The sequence below is a fragment of the Phragmites australis genome, chromosome 15, assembly GCF_958298935.1.
Source record: "Phragmites australis chromosome 15, lpPhrAust1.1, whole genome shotgun sequence".
Taxonomy (NCBI): Eukaryota; Viridiplantae; Streptophyta; class Magnoliopsida; order Poales; family Poaceae; genus Phragmites; species Phragmites australis.
The window spans coordinates 13,276,461-13,285,884 of NC_084935.1; the positions used below are offsets into that span (position 1 = coordinate 13,276,461).

At 56.5% G+C, this 9,424-nt stretch overlaps 28 non-coding genes across 28 annotated transcripts; all 28 read right to left on the reverse strand.

Moving 5' to 3' along the window:
* Positions 1 to 176: 176 nt before the first annotated feature.
* Positions 177 to 295, reverse strand: LOC133894105 (5S ribosomal RNA). Its single transcript, XR_009904922.1, has one exon. It is a non-coding gene; the product is annotated as a 5S ribosomal RNA (ribosomal RNA).
* A 214-nt stretch (positions 296 to 509) lies between these two features.
* On the reverse strand, positions 510 to 628 carry LOC133894027 (5S ribosomal RNA). Its single transcript, XR_009904847.1, has one exon. It is a non-coding gene; the product is annotated as a 5S ribosomal RNA (ribosomal RNA).
* A 209-nt stretch (positions 629 to 837) lies between these two features.
* On the reverse strand, positions 838 to 956 carry LOC133894238 (5S ribosomal RNA). Its single transcript, XR_009905046.1, has one exon. It is a non-coding gene; the product is annotated as a 5S ribosomal RNA (ribosomal RNA).
* Positions 957 to 1,139: 183 nt separating this feature from the next.
* Positions 1,140 to 1,257, reverse strand: LOC133894170 (5S ribosomal RNA). The gene has a single exon (XR_009904987.1). It is a non-coding gene; the product is annotated as a 5S ribosomal RNA (ribosomal RNA).
* A 215-nt stretch (positions 1,258 to 1,472) lies between these two features.
* On the reverse strand, positions 1,473 to 1,591 carry LOC133894106 (5S ribosomal RNA). Its single transcript, XR_009904923.1, has one exon. It is a non-coding gene; the product is annotated as a 5S ribosomal RNA (ribosomal RNA).
* Positions 1,592 to 1,803: 212 nt separating this feature from the next.
* On the reverse strand, positions 1,804 to 1,922 carry LOC133893825 (5S ribosomal RNA). The gene has a single exon (XR_009904657.1). It is a non-coding gene; the product is annotated as a 5S ribosomal RNA (ribosomal RNA).
* Positions 1,923 to 2,105: 183 nt separating this feature from the next.
* On the reverse strand, positions 2,106 to 2,223 carry LOC133894171 (5S ribosomal RNA). Its single transcript, XR_009904988.1, has one exon. It is a non-coding gene; the product is annotated as a 5S ribosomal RNA (ribosomal RNA).
* A 215-nt stretch (positions 2,224 to 2,438) lies between these two features.
* LOC133893867 (5S ribosomal RNA) lies at positions 2,439 to 2,557 on the reverse strand. Its single transcript, XR_009904697.1, has one exon. It is a non-coding gene; the product is annotated as a 5S ribosomal RNA (ribosomal RNA).
* A 215-nt stretch (positions 2,558 to 2,772) lies between these two features.
* Positions 2,773 to 2,891, reverse strand: LOC133893946 (5S ribosomal RNA). Its single transcript, XR_009904771.1, has one exon. It is a non-coding gene; the product is annotated as a 5S ribosomal RNA (ribosomal RNA).
* Positions 2,892 to 3,107: 216 nt separating this feature from the next.
* LOC133893983 (5S ribosomal RNA) lies at positions 3,108 to 3,226 on the reverse strand. The gene has a single exon (XR_009904806.1). It is a non-coding gene; the product is annotated as a 5S ribosomal RNA (ribosomal RNA).
* Positions 3,227 to 3,441: 215 nt separating this feature from the next.
* On the reverse strand, positions 3,442 to 3,560 carry LOC133893889 (5S ribosomal RNA). Its single transcript, XR_009904718.1, has one exon. It is a non-coding gene; the product is annotated as a 5S ribosomal RNA (ribosomal RNA).
* A 213-nt stretch (positions 3,561 to 3,773) lies between these two features.
* LOC133894239 (5S ribosomal RNA) lies at positions 3,774 to 3,892 on the reverse strand. Its single transcript, XR_009905047.1, has one exon. It is a non-coding gene; the product is annotated as a 5S ribosomal RNA (ribosomal RNA).
* A 215-nt stretch (positions 3,893 to 4,107) lies between these two features.
* LOC133893806 (5S ribosomal RNA) lies at positions 4,108 to 4,226 on the reverse strand. Its single transcript, XR_009904639.1, has one exon. It is a non-coding gene; the product is annotated as a 5S ribosomal RNA (ribosomal RNA).
* Positions 4,227 to 4,441: 215 nt separating this feature from the next.
* LOC133893984 (5S ribosomal RNA) lies at positions 4,442 to 4,560 on the reverse strand. The gene has a single exon (XR_009904807.1). It is a non-coding gene; the product is annotated as a 5S ribosomal RNA (ribosomal RNA).
* A 214-nt stretch (positions 4,561 to 4,774) lies between these two features.
* LOC133894182 (5S ribosomal RNA) lies at positions 4,775 to 4,894 on the reverse strand. The gene has a single exon (XR_009904995.1). It is a non-coding gene; the product is annotated as a 5S ribosomal RNA (ribosomal RNA).
* A 216-nt stretch (positions 4,895 to 5,110) lies between these two features.
* LOC133894109 (5S ribosomal RNA) lies at positions 5,111 to 5,229 on the reverse strand. The gene has a single exon (XR_009904926.1). It is a non-coding gene; the product is annotated as a 5S ribosomal RNA (ribosomal RNA).
* Positions 5,230 to 5,445: 216 nt separating this feature from the next.
* Positions 5,446 to 5,564, reverse strand: LOC133894149 (5S ribosomal RNA). Its single transcript, XR_009904967.1, has one exon. It is a non-coding gene; the product is annotated as a 5S ribosomal RNA (ribosomal RNA).
* A 215-nt stretch (positions 5,565 to 5,779) lies between these two features.
* On the reverse strand, positions 5,780 to 5,898 carry LOC133894240 (5S ribosomal RNA). The gene has a single exon (XR_009905048.1). It is a non-coding gene; the product is annotated as a 5S ribosomal RNA (ribosomal RNA).
* Positions 5,899 to 6,113: 215 nt separating this feature from the next.
* On the reverse strand, positions 6,114 to 6,232 carry LOC133894152 (5S ribosomal RNA). Its single transcript, XR_009904970.1, has one exon. It is a non-coding gene; the product is annotated as a 5S ribosomal RNA (ribosomal RNA).
* Positions 6,233 to 6,448: 216 nt separating this feature from the next.
* LOC133893985 (5S ribosomal RNA) lies at positions 6,449 to 6,567 on the reverse strand. Its single transcript, XR_009904808.1, has one exon. It is a non-coding gene; the product is annotated as a 5S ribosomal RNA (ribosomal RNA).
* Positions 6,568 to 6,783: 216 nt separating this feature from the next.
* Positions 6,784 to 6,902, reverse strand: LOC133894062 (5S ribosomal RNA). Its single transcript, XR_009904880.1, has one exon. It is a non-coding gene; the product is annotated as a 5S ribosomal RNA (ribosomal RNA).
* Positions 6,903 to 7,117: 215 nt separating this feature from the next.
* LOC133894241 (5S ribosomal RNA) lies at positions 7,118 to 7,236 on the reverse strand. The gene has a single exon (XR_009905049.1). It is a non-coding gene; the product is annotated as a 5S ribosomal RNA (ribosomal RNA).
* A 214-nt stretch (positions 7,237 to 7,450) lies between these two features.
* LOC133894190 (5S ribosomal RNA) lies at positions 7,451 to 7,570 on the reverse strand. The gene has a single exon (XR_009905003.1). It is a non-coding gene; the product is annotated as a 5S ribosomal RNA (ribosomal RNA).
* A 215-nt stretch (positions 7,571 to 7,785) lies between these two features.
* On the reverse strand, positions 7,786 to 7,904 carry LOC133894162 (5S ribosomal RNA). The gene has a single exon (XR_009904979.1). It is a non-coding gene; the product is annotated as a 5S ribosomal RNA (ribosomal RNA).
* Positions 7,905 to 8,120: 216 nt separating this feature from the next.
* Positions 8,121 to 8,239, reverse strand: LOC133894150 (5S ribosomal RNA). Its single transcript, XR_009904968.1, has one exon. It is a non-coding gene; the product is annotated as a 5S ribosomal RNA (ribosomal RNA).
* A 215-nt stretch (positions 8,240 to 8,454) lies between these two features.
* Positions 8,455 to 8,573, reverse strand: LOC133894243 (5S ribosomal RNA). Its single transcript, XR_009905050.1, has one exon. It is a non-coding gene; the product is annotated as a 5S ribosomal RNA (ribosomal RNA).
* A 215-nt stretch (positions 8,574 to 8,788) lies between these two features.
* LOC133894001 (5S ribosomal RNA) lies at positions 8,789 to 8,907 on the reverse strand. Its single transcript, XR_009904823.1, has one exon. It is a non-coding gene; the product is annotated as a 5S ribosomal RNA (ribosomal RNA).
* Positions 8,908 to 9,123: 216 nt separating this feature from the next.
* LOC133893986 (5S ribosomal RNA) lies at positions 9,124 to 9,242 on the reverse strand. The gene has a single exon (XR_009904809.1). It is a non-coding gene; the product is annotated as a 5S ribosomal RNA (ribosomal RNA).
* Between the last annotated feature and the right edge of the window lie 182 nt (positions 9,243 to 9,424).

Consider the following 9,424-nt stretch of genomic DNA (forward strand, 5'->3'; position numbering starts at 1 on the left):
CGCGCCGCCTCCCCGGCGCGCGTGGGCCCCACGTCCTGCCGCGCGGTGTCGCCCCGCTTCCCGGTGCACCGCCGAACTCGAGCCGCCATCCGGTTGCGCAAAAAAAAAAGAAAAAAAGTTACAAATAAAATGAATTCAACGAGGCGGATGAAGGCGAGGAAAATTAAGCAAAAAGGGGAATGCAACACGAGGACTTCCCAGGAGGTCACCCATCCTAGTACTACTCTCGCCCAAGCACGCTTAACTTCGGAGTTCTGATAGGATCCGGTGCTTTAGTGCTGATATGATCGCATCCGACATACTCTGCCTCCTCCTCCCCCTTATGCACGCCTTCCGCGCCGCATCCCCAGCGCGCGTGGGCCCCACGTCCTGCCGCGCGGTGTCGCCCCGCTTCCCGGTGCACCGCCGAACTCGAGCCGCCATCCGGTTGCGCAAAAAAAAAGAAAAAAAGTTACAAATAAAATGAATTCAACGAGGCGGATGAACGCGAGGAAAATTAAGCAAAAAGGGGAATGCAACACGACGACTTCCCAGGAGGTCACCCATCCTAGTACTACTCTCGCCCAAGCACGCTTAACTTCGGAGTTCTGATGGGATCCGGTGCTTTAGTGCTGGTATGATCGCATCCGACATACTCTGCCTCCTCCTCCCCCTTATGCACGCCTTCCGCGCCGCCTCCCCAGCGCGCGTGGGCCCCACGTCCTGCCGCGCGGTGTCGCCCCGCTTCCCGGTGCACCGCCGAACTCGAGCCGCCATCCGGTTGCGCAAAAAAAAAAAAGTTACAAATAAAATGAATTCAACGAGGCGGATGAACGCGAGGAAAATTAAGCAAAAAGGGGAATGCAACACGAGGACTTCCCAGGAGGTCACCCATCCTAGTACTACTCTCGCCCAAGCACGCTTAACTTCGGAGTTCTGATGGGATCCGGTGCTTTAGTGCTGGTATGATCGCATCCGACATACTCTGCCTCCTCCTCCCCCTTATGCACGCCTTCCGCGCCGCCTCCCCGGCGCGCGTGGTTCCCACGTCCGGCCGCGCGGTGTCGCCCCGCTTCCCGGTGCACCGCCGAACTCGAGCCTTCATCCGGTTGCGCAAAAAAAAAAGAAAAAAAGTTACAAATAAAATGAATTCAACGAGGCGGATGAACGCGAGGACTTCCCAGGAGGTCACCCATCCTAGTACTACTCTCGCCCAAGCACGCTTAACTTCGGAGTTCTGATGGGATCCGGTGCTTTAGTGCTGGTATGATCGCATCCGACATACTCTGCCTCCTCCTCCCCCTTATGCACGCCTTCCGCGCCGCCTCCCCGGCGCGCGTGGGCCCCACGTCCTGCCGCGCGGTGTCGCCCCGCTTCCCGGTGCACCGCCGAACTCGAGCCGCCATCCGGTTGCGCAAAAAAAAAAGAAAAAAAGTTACAAATAAAATGAATTCAACGAGGCGGATGAAGGCGAGGAAAATTAAGCAAAAAGGGGAATGCAACACGAGGACTTCCCAGGAGGTCACCCATCCTAGTACTACTCTCGCCCAAGCACGCTTAACTTCGGAGTTCTGATAGGATCCGGTGCTTTAGTGCTGATATGATCGCATCCGACATACTCTGCCTCCTCCTCCCCCTTATGCACGCCTTCCGCGCCGCCTCCCCAGCGCGCGTGGGCCCCACGTCCTGCCGCGCGGTGTCGCCCCGCTTCCCGGTGCACCGCCGAACTCGAGCCGCCATCCGGTTAAGCAAAAAAAAAAAAAAAGTTACAAATAAAATGAATTCAACGAGGCGGATGAACGCGAGGAAAATTAAGCAAAAACGGGAATGCAACACGAGGACTTCCCAGGAGGTCACCCATCATAGTACTACTCTCGCCCAAGCACGCTTAACTTCGGAGTTCTGATGGGATCCGGTGCTTTAGTGCTGGTATGATCGCATCCGACATACTCTGCCTCCTCCTCCCCCTTATGCACGCCTTCCGCGCCGCCTCCCCGGCGCGCGTGGGCCCCACGTCCTGCCGCGCGGTGTCGCCCCGCTTCCCGGTGCACCGCCGAACTCGAGCCTTCATCCGGTTGCGCAAAAAAAAAAGAAAAAAAGTTACAAATAAAATGAATTCAATGAGGCGGATGAACGCGAGGACTTCCCAGGAGGTCACCCATCCTAGTACTACTCTCGCCCAAGCACGCTTAACTTCGGAGTTCTGATGGGATCCGGTGCTTTAGTGCTGGTATGATCGCATCCGACATACTCTGCCTCCTCCTCCCCCTTATGCACGCCTTCCGCGCCGCCTCCCCGGCGCGCGTGGGCCCCACGTCCTGCCGCGCGGTGTCGCCCCGCTTCCCGGTGCACCGCCGAACTCGAGCCGCCATCCGGTTGCGCAAAAAAAAAAGAAAAAAAGTTACAAATAAAATGAATTCAACGAGGCGGATGAACGCGAGGAAAATTAAGCAAAAAGGGGAATGCAACACGAGGACTTCCCAGGAGGTCACCCATCCTAGTACTACTCTCGCCCAAGCACGCTTAACTTCGGAGTTCTGATGGGATCCGGTGCTTTAGTGCTGGTATAATCGCATCCGACATACTCTGCCTCCTCCTCCCCCTTATGCACGCCTTCCGCGCCGCCTCCCCGGCGCGCGTGGGCCCCACGTCCTGCCGCGCGGTGTCGCCCCGCTTCCCGGTGCACCGCAGAACTCGAGCCGCCATCCGGTTGCGCAAAAAAAAAAGAAAAAAAGTTACAAATAAAATGAATTCAACGAGGCGGATGAACGCGATGAAAATTAAGCAAAAAGGGGAATGCAACACGAGGACTTCCGAGGAGGTCACCCATCCTAGTACTACTCTCGCCCAAGCACGCTTAACTTCGGAGTTCTGATGGGATCCGGTGCTTTAGTGCTGGTATGATCGCATCCGACATACTCTGCCTCCTCCTCCCCCTTAAGCACGCTTTCCGCGCCGCCTCCCCGGCGCGCGTGGGCCCCACGTCCTGCCGCGCGGTGTCGCCCCGCTTCCCGGTGCACCACCGAACTCGAGCCGCCATCCGGTTGCGCAAAAAAAAAAGAAAAAAAAGTTACAAATAAAATGAATTCAACGAGGCGGATGAACGCGAGGAAAATTAAGCAAAAAGGGGAATGCAACACGAGGACTTCCCAGGAGGTCACCCATCCTAGTACTACTCTCGCCCAAGCACGCTTAACTTCGGAGTTCTGATGCGATCCGGTGCTTTAGTGCTGGTATGATCGCATCCGACATACTCTGCCTCCTCCTCCCCCTTATGCACGCCTTCCGCGCCGCCTCCCCGGAGCGCGTGGGCCCCACGTCCTGCCGCGCGGCGTCGCCCCGCTTCCCGGTGCACCGCCGAACTCGAGCCTTCATCCGGTTGCGCAAAAAAAAAAGAAAAAAAGTTACAAATAAAATGAATTCAACGAGGCGGATGAACACGAGGAAAATTAAGCAAAAAGGGGAATGCAACACGAGGACTTCCTAGGAGGTCACCCATCCTAGTACTACTCTCGCCCAAGCACGCTTAACTTCGGAGTTCTGATGGGATCCGGTGCTTTAGTGCTGGTATGATCGCATCCGACATACTCTGCCTCCTCCTCCCCCTTATGCACGCCTTCCGCGCCGCCTCCCCGGCGCGCGTGGGCCCCACGTCCTGCCGCGCGGTGTCGCCCCGCTTCCCGGTGCACCGCCGAACTCGAGCCGCCATCCGGTTGCGCAAAAAAAAAAAAAAAAGTTACAAATAAAATGAATTCAACGAGGCGGATGAACGCGAGGAAAATTAAGCAAAAAGGGGAATGCAACACGAGGACTTCCCAGGAGGTCACCCATCCTAGTACTACTCTCGCCCAAGCACGCTTAACTTCGGAGTTCTGATGGGATCCGGTGCTTTAGTGCTGGTATGATCGCATCCGACATACTCTGCCTCCTCCTCCCCCTTATGCACGCCTTCCGCGCCGCCTCCCCGGCGCGCGTGGGCCCCACGTCCTGCCGCGCGGTGTCGCCCCGCTTCCCGGTGCACCGCCGAACTCGAGCCTTCATCCGGTTGCGCAAAAAAAAAAGAAAAAAAGTTACAAATAAAATGAATTCAACGAGGCGGATGAACGCGAGGAAAATTAAGCAAAAAGGGGAATGCAACACGGGGACTTCCCAGGAGGTCACCCATCCTAGTACTACCCTCGCCCAAGCACGCTTAACTTCGGAGTTCTGATGGGATCCGGTGCTTTAGTGCTGGTATGATCGCATCCGACATACTCTGCCTCCTCCTCCCCCTTATGCACGCCTTCCGCGCCGCCTCCCCGGCGCGCGTGGGCCCCACGTCCTGCCGCGCGGTGTCGCCCCGCTTCCCGGTGCACCGCCGAACTCGAGCCGCCATCCGGTTGCGCAAAAAAAAAAGAAAAAAAGTTACAAATAAAATGAATTCAACGAGGCGGATGAACGCGAGGAAAATTAAGCAAAAAGGGGAATGCAACACGAGGACTTCCCAGGAGGTCACCCATCCTAGTACTACTCTCGCCCAAGCACGCTTAACTTCGGAGTTCTGATGCGATCCGGTGCTTTAGTGCTGGTATGATCGCATCCGACATACTCTGCCTCCTCCTCCCCCTTATGCACGCCTTCCGCGCCGCCTCCCCGGCGCGCGTGGGCCCCACGTCCTGCCGCGCGGTGTCGCCCCGCTTCCCGGTGCACCGCCGAACTCGAGCCGCCATCCGGTTGCGCAAAAAAAAAGAAAAAAAGTTACAAATAAAATGAATTCAACGAGGCGGATGAACGCGAGGAAAATTAAGCAAAAAGGGGAATGCAACACGAGGACTTCCCAGGAGGTCACCCATCTTAGTACTACTCTAGTACCAAGCACGCTTAACTTCGAAGTTCTGATGGGATCCGGTGCTTTAGTGCTGGTATGATCGCATCCGACATACTCTGCCTCCTCCTCCCCCTTATGCACGCCTTCCGCGCCGCTTCCCTGGCGCGCGTGGGCCCCACGTCCTGCCGCGCGGTGTCGCCCCGCTTCCCGGTGCACCGCCGAACTCGAGCCGCCATCCGGTTGCGCAAAAAAAAAAAGAAAAAAAGTTACAAATAAAATGAATTCAACGAGGCGGACGAACGCGAGGAAAATTAAGCAAAAAGGATAATGCAACGCGAGGACTTCCCAGGAGGTCACCCATCCTAGTACTACTCTCGCCCAAGCACGCTTAACTTCGGAGTTCTGATGGGATCCGGTGCTTTAGTGCAGGTATGATCGCATCCGACATACTCTGCCTCCTCCTCCCCCTTATGCACGCCTTCCGCGCCGCCTCCCCGGCGCGCGTGGGCCCCACGTCCTGCCGCGCGGTGTCGCCCCGCTTCCCGGTGCACCGCCGAACTCGAGCCGCCATCCGGTTGCGCAAAAAAAAAAGAAAAAAAAGTTACAAATAAAGTGAATTCAACGAGGCGGATGAACGCGAGGAAAATTAAGCAAAAAGGGGAATGCAACACGAGGACTTCCCAGGAGGTCACCCATCCTAGTACTACTCTCGCCCAAGCACGCTTAACTTCGCAGTTCTGATGGGATCCGGTGCTTTAGTGCTGGTATGATCGCATCTGACATACTCTGCCTCCTCCTCCCCCTTATGCACGCCTTCCGCGCCGCCTCCCCGGCGCGCGTGGGCCCCACGTCCTGCCGCGCGGTGTCGCCCCGCTTCCCGGTGCACCGCCGAACTCGAGCCGCCATCCGGTTGCGCAAAAAAAAAAGAAAAAAAGTTACAAATAAAATGAATTCAACGAGGCGGATGAACGCGAGGAAAATTAAGCAAAAAGGGGAATGCAACACGAGGACTTCCCAGGAGGTCACCCATCCTAGTACTACTCTCGCCCAAGCACGCTTAACTTCGGAGTTCTGATGGGATCCGGTGCTTTAGTGCTGGTATGATCGCATCCGACATACTCTGCCTCCTCCTCCCCCTTATGCACGCCTTCCGCAACGCATCCCCGGCGGGCGTGGGCCCCACGTCCTGCCGCGCGGTGTCGCCCCGCTTCCCGGTGCACCGCCGAATTCGAGCCGCCATCCGTTTGCGCAAAAAAAAAAGAAAAAAAGTTACAAATAAAATGAATTCAACGAGGCGGACGAACGCGAGGAAAATTAAGCAAAAAGGGGAATGGAACACGAGGACTACCCAGGAGGTCACCCATCCTAGTACTACTCTCGCCCAAGCACGCTTAACTTCGGAGTTCTGATGGGATCCGGTGCTTTAGTGCTGGTATGATCGCATCCGACATACTCTGCCTCCTCCTCCCCCTTAAGCACGCTTTCCGCGCCGCCTCCCCGGCGCGCGTGGGCCCCACGTCCTGCCGCGCGGTGTCGCCCCGCTTCCCGGTGCACCACCGAACTCGAGCCGCCATCCGGTTGCGCAAAAAAAAAAGAAAAAAAAGTTACAAATAAAATGAATTCAACGAGGCGGATGAACGCGAGGAAAATTAAGCAAAAAGGGGAATGCAACACGAGGACTTCCCAGGAGGTCACCCATCCTAGTACTACTCTCGCCCAAGCACGCTTAACTTCGGAGTTCTGATGCGATCCGGTGCTTTAGTGCTGGTATGATCGCATCCGGCATACTCTGCCTCCTCCTCCCCCTTATGCACGCCTTCCGCGCCGCCTCCCCGGCGCGCGTGGGCCCCACGTCCTGCCGCGCGGTGTCGCCCCGCTTCCCGGTGCACCGCCGAACTCGAGCCTTCATCCGGTTGCGCAAAAAAAAAAAGAAAAAAAGTTACAAATAAAATGAATTCAACGAGGCGGATGAACGCGAGGAAAATTAAGCAAAAAGGGGAATGCAACACGAGGACTTCCTAGGAGGTCACCCATCCTAGTACTACTCTCGCCCAAGCACGCTTAACTTCGGAGTTCTGATGTGATCCGGTGCTTTAGTGCTGGTATGATCGCATCCGACATACTCTGCCTCCTCCTCCCCCTTATGCACGCCTTCCGCGCCGCCTCCCCGGCGCGCGTGGGCCCCACGTCCTGCCGCGCGGTGTCGCCCCGCTTCCCGGTGCACCGCCGAACTCGAGCAGCCATCCGGTTGCGCAAAAAAAAAAGAAAAAAAGTTACAAATAAAATGAATTCAACGAGGCGGACGAACGCGAGGAAAATTAAGCAAAAAGGGGAATGCAACACGAGGACTTCCCAGGAGGTCACCCATCCTAGTACTACTCTCGCCCAAGCACGCTTAACTTCGGAGTTCTGATGGGATCCGGTGCTTTAGTGCTGGTATGATCGCATCCGACATACTCTGCCTCCTCCTCCCCCTTATGCACGCCTTCCGCGCCCCCTCCCCGGCGCGCGTGGGCCCCACGTCCTGCCGCGCGGTGTCGCCCCGCTTCCCGGTGCACCGCCGAACTCGAGCCGCCATCCGGTTGCGCAAAAAAAAAGAAAAAAAGTTACAAATAAAATGAATTCAACGAGGCGGATGAACGCGAGGAAAATTAAGCAAAAAGGGGAATGCAACACGAGGACTTCCGAGGAGGTCACCCATCTTAGTACTACTCTAGTACCAAGCACGCTTAACTTCGCAGTTTTGATGGGATCCGGTGCTTTAGTGCTGGTATGATCGCATCCGACATACTCTGCCTCCTCCTCCCCCTTATGCACGCCTTCCGCGCCGCCTCCCTGGCGCGCGTGGGCCCCACGTCCTGCCGCGCGGTGTCGCCCCGCTTCCCGGTGCACCGCCGAACTCGAGCCGCCATCCGGTTGCGCAAAAAAAAAAGAAAAAAAGTTACAAATAAAATGAATTCAACGAGGCGGACGAACGCGAGGAAAATTAAGCAAAAAGGATAATGCAACGCGAGGACTTCCCAGGAGGTCACCCATCCTAGTACTACTCTCGCCCAAGCACGCTTAACTTCGGAGTTCTGATGGGATCCGGTGCTTTAGTGCAGGTATGATCGTATCCGACATACTCTGCCTCCTCCTCCCCCTTATGCACGCCTTCCGCGCCGCCTCCCCGGCGCGCGTGGGCCCCACGTCCTGCCGCGCGGTGTCGCCCCGCTTCCCGGTGCACCGCCGAACTCGAGCCGCCATCCGGTTGCGCAAAAAAAAAAGAAAAAAAAGTTACAAATAAAGTGAATTCAACGAGACGGATGAACGCGAGGAAAATTAAGCAAAAAGGGGAATGCAACACGAGGACTTCCCAGGAGGTCACCCATCCTAGTACTACTCTCGCCCAAGCACGCTTAACTTCGCAGTTCTGATGGGATCCGGTGCTTTAGTGCTGGTATGATCGCATCTGACATACTCTGCCTCCTCCTCCCCCTTATGCACGCCTTCCGCGCCGCCTCCCCGGCGCGCGTGGGCCCCACGTCCTGCCGCGCGGTGTCGCCCCGCTTCCCGGTGCACCGCCGAACTCGAGCCGCCATCCGGTTGCGCAAAAAAAAAAGAAAAAAAGTTACAAATAAAATGAATTCAACGAGGCGGATGAACGCGAGGAAAATTAAGCAAAAAGGGGAATGCAACACGAGGACTTCCCAGGAGGTCACCCATCCTAGTACTACTCTCGCCCAAGCACGCTTAACTTCGGAGTTCTGATGGGATCCGGTGCTTTAGTGCTGGTATGATCGCATCCGACATACTCTGCCTCCTCCTCCCCCTTATGCACGCCTTCCGCGCCGCATCCCCGGCGGGCGTGGGCCCCACGTCCTGCCGCGCGGTGTCGCCCCGCTTCCCGGTGCACCGCCGAATTCGAGCCGCCATCCGTTTGCGCAAAAAAAAAAGAAAAAAAGTTACAAATAAAATGAATTCAACGAGGCGGACGAACGCGAGGAAAATTAAGCAAAAAGGGGAATGCAACACGAGGACTACCCAGGAGGTCACCCATCCTAGTACTACTCTCGCCCAAGCACGCTTAACTTCGGAGTTCTGATGGGATCCGGTGCTTTAGTGCTGGTATGATCGCATCCGACATACTCTGCCTCCTCCTCCCCCTTAAGCACGCTTTCCGCGCCGCCTCCCCTACGCGCGTGGGCCCCACGTCCTGCCGCGCGGTGTCGCCCCGCTTCCCGGTGCACCACCGAACTCGAGCCGCCATCCGGTTGCGCAAAAAAAAAAGAAAAAAAAGTTACAAATAAAATGAATTCAACGAGGCGGATGAACGCGAGGAAAATTAAGCAAAAAGGGGAATGCAACACGAGGACTTCCCAGGAGGTCACCCATCCTAGTACTACTCTCGCCCAAGCACGCTTAACTTCGGAGTTCTGATGCGATCCGGTGCTTTAGTGCTGGTATGATCGCATCCGACATACTCTGCCTCCTCCTCCCCCTTATGCACGCCTTCCGCGCCGCCTCCCCGGCGCGCGTGGGCCCCACGTCCTGCCGCGCGGTGTCGCCCCGCTTCCCGGTGCACCGCCGAACTCGAGCCTTCATCCGGTTGCGCAAAAAAAAAAAGAAAAAAAGTTACAAATAAAATGAATTCAACGA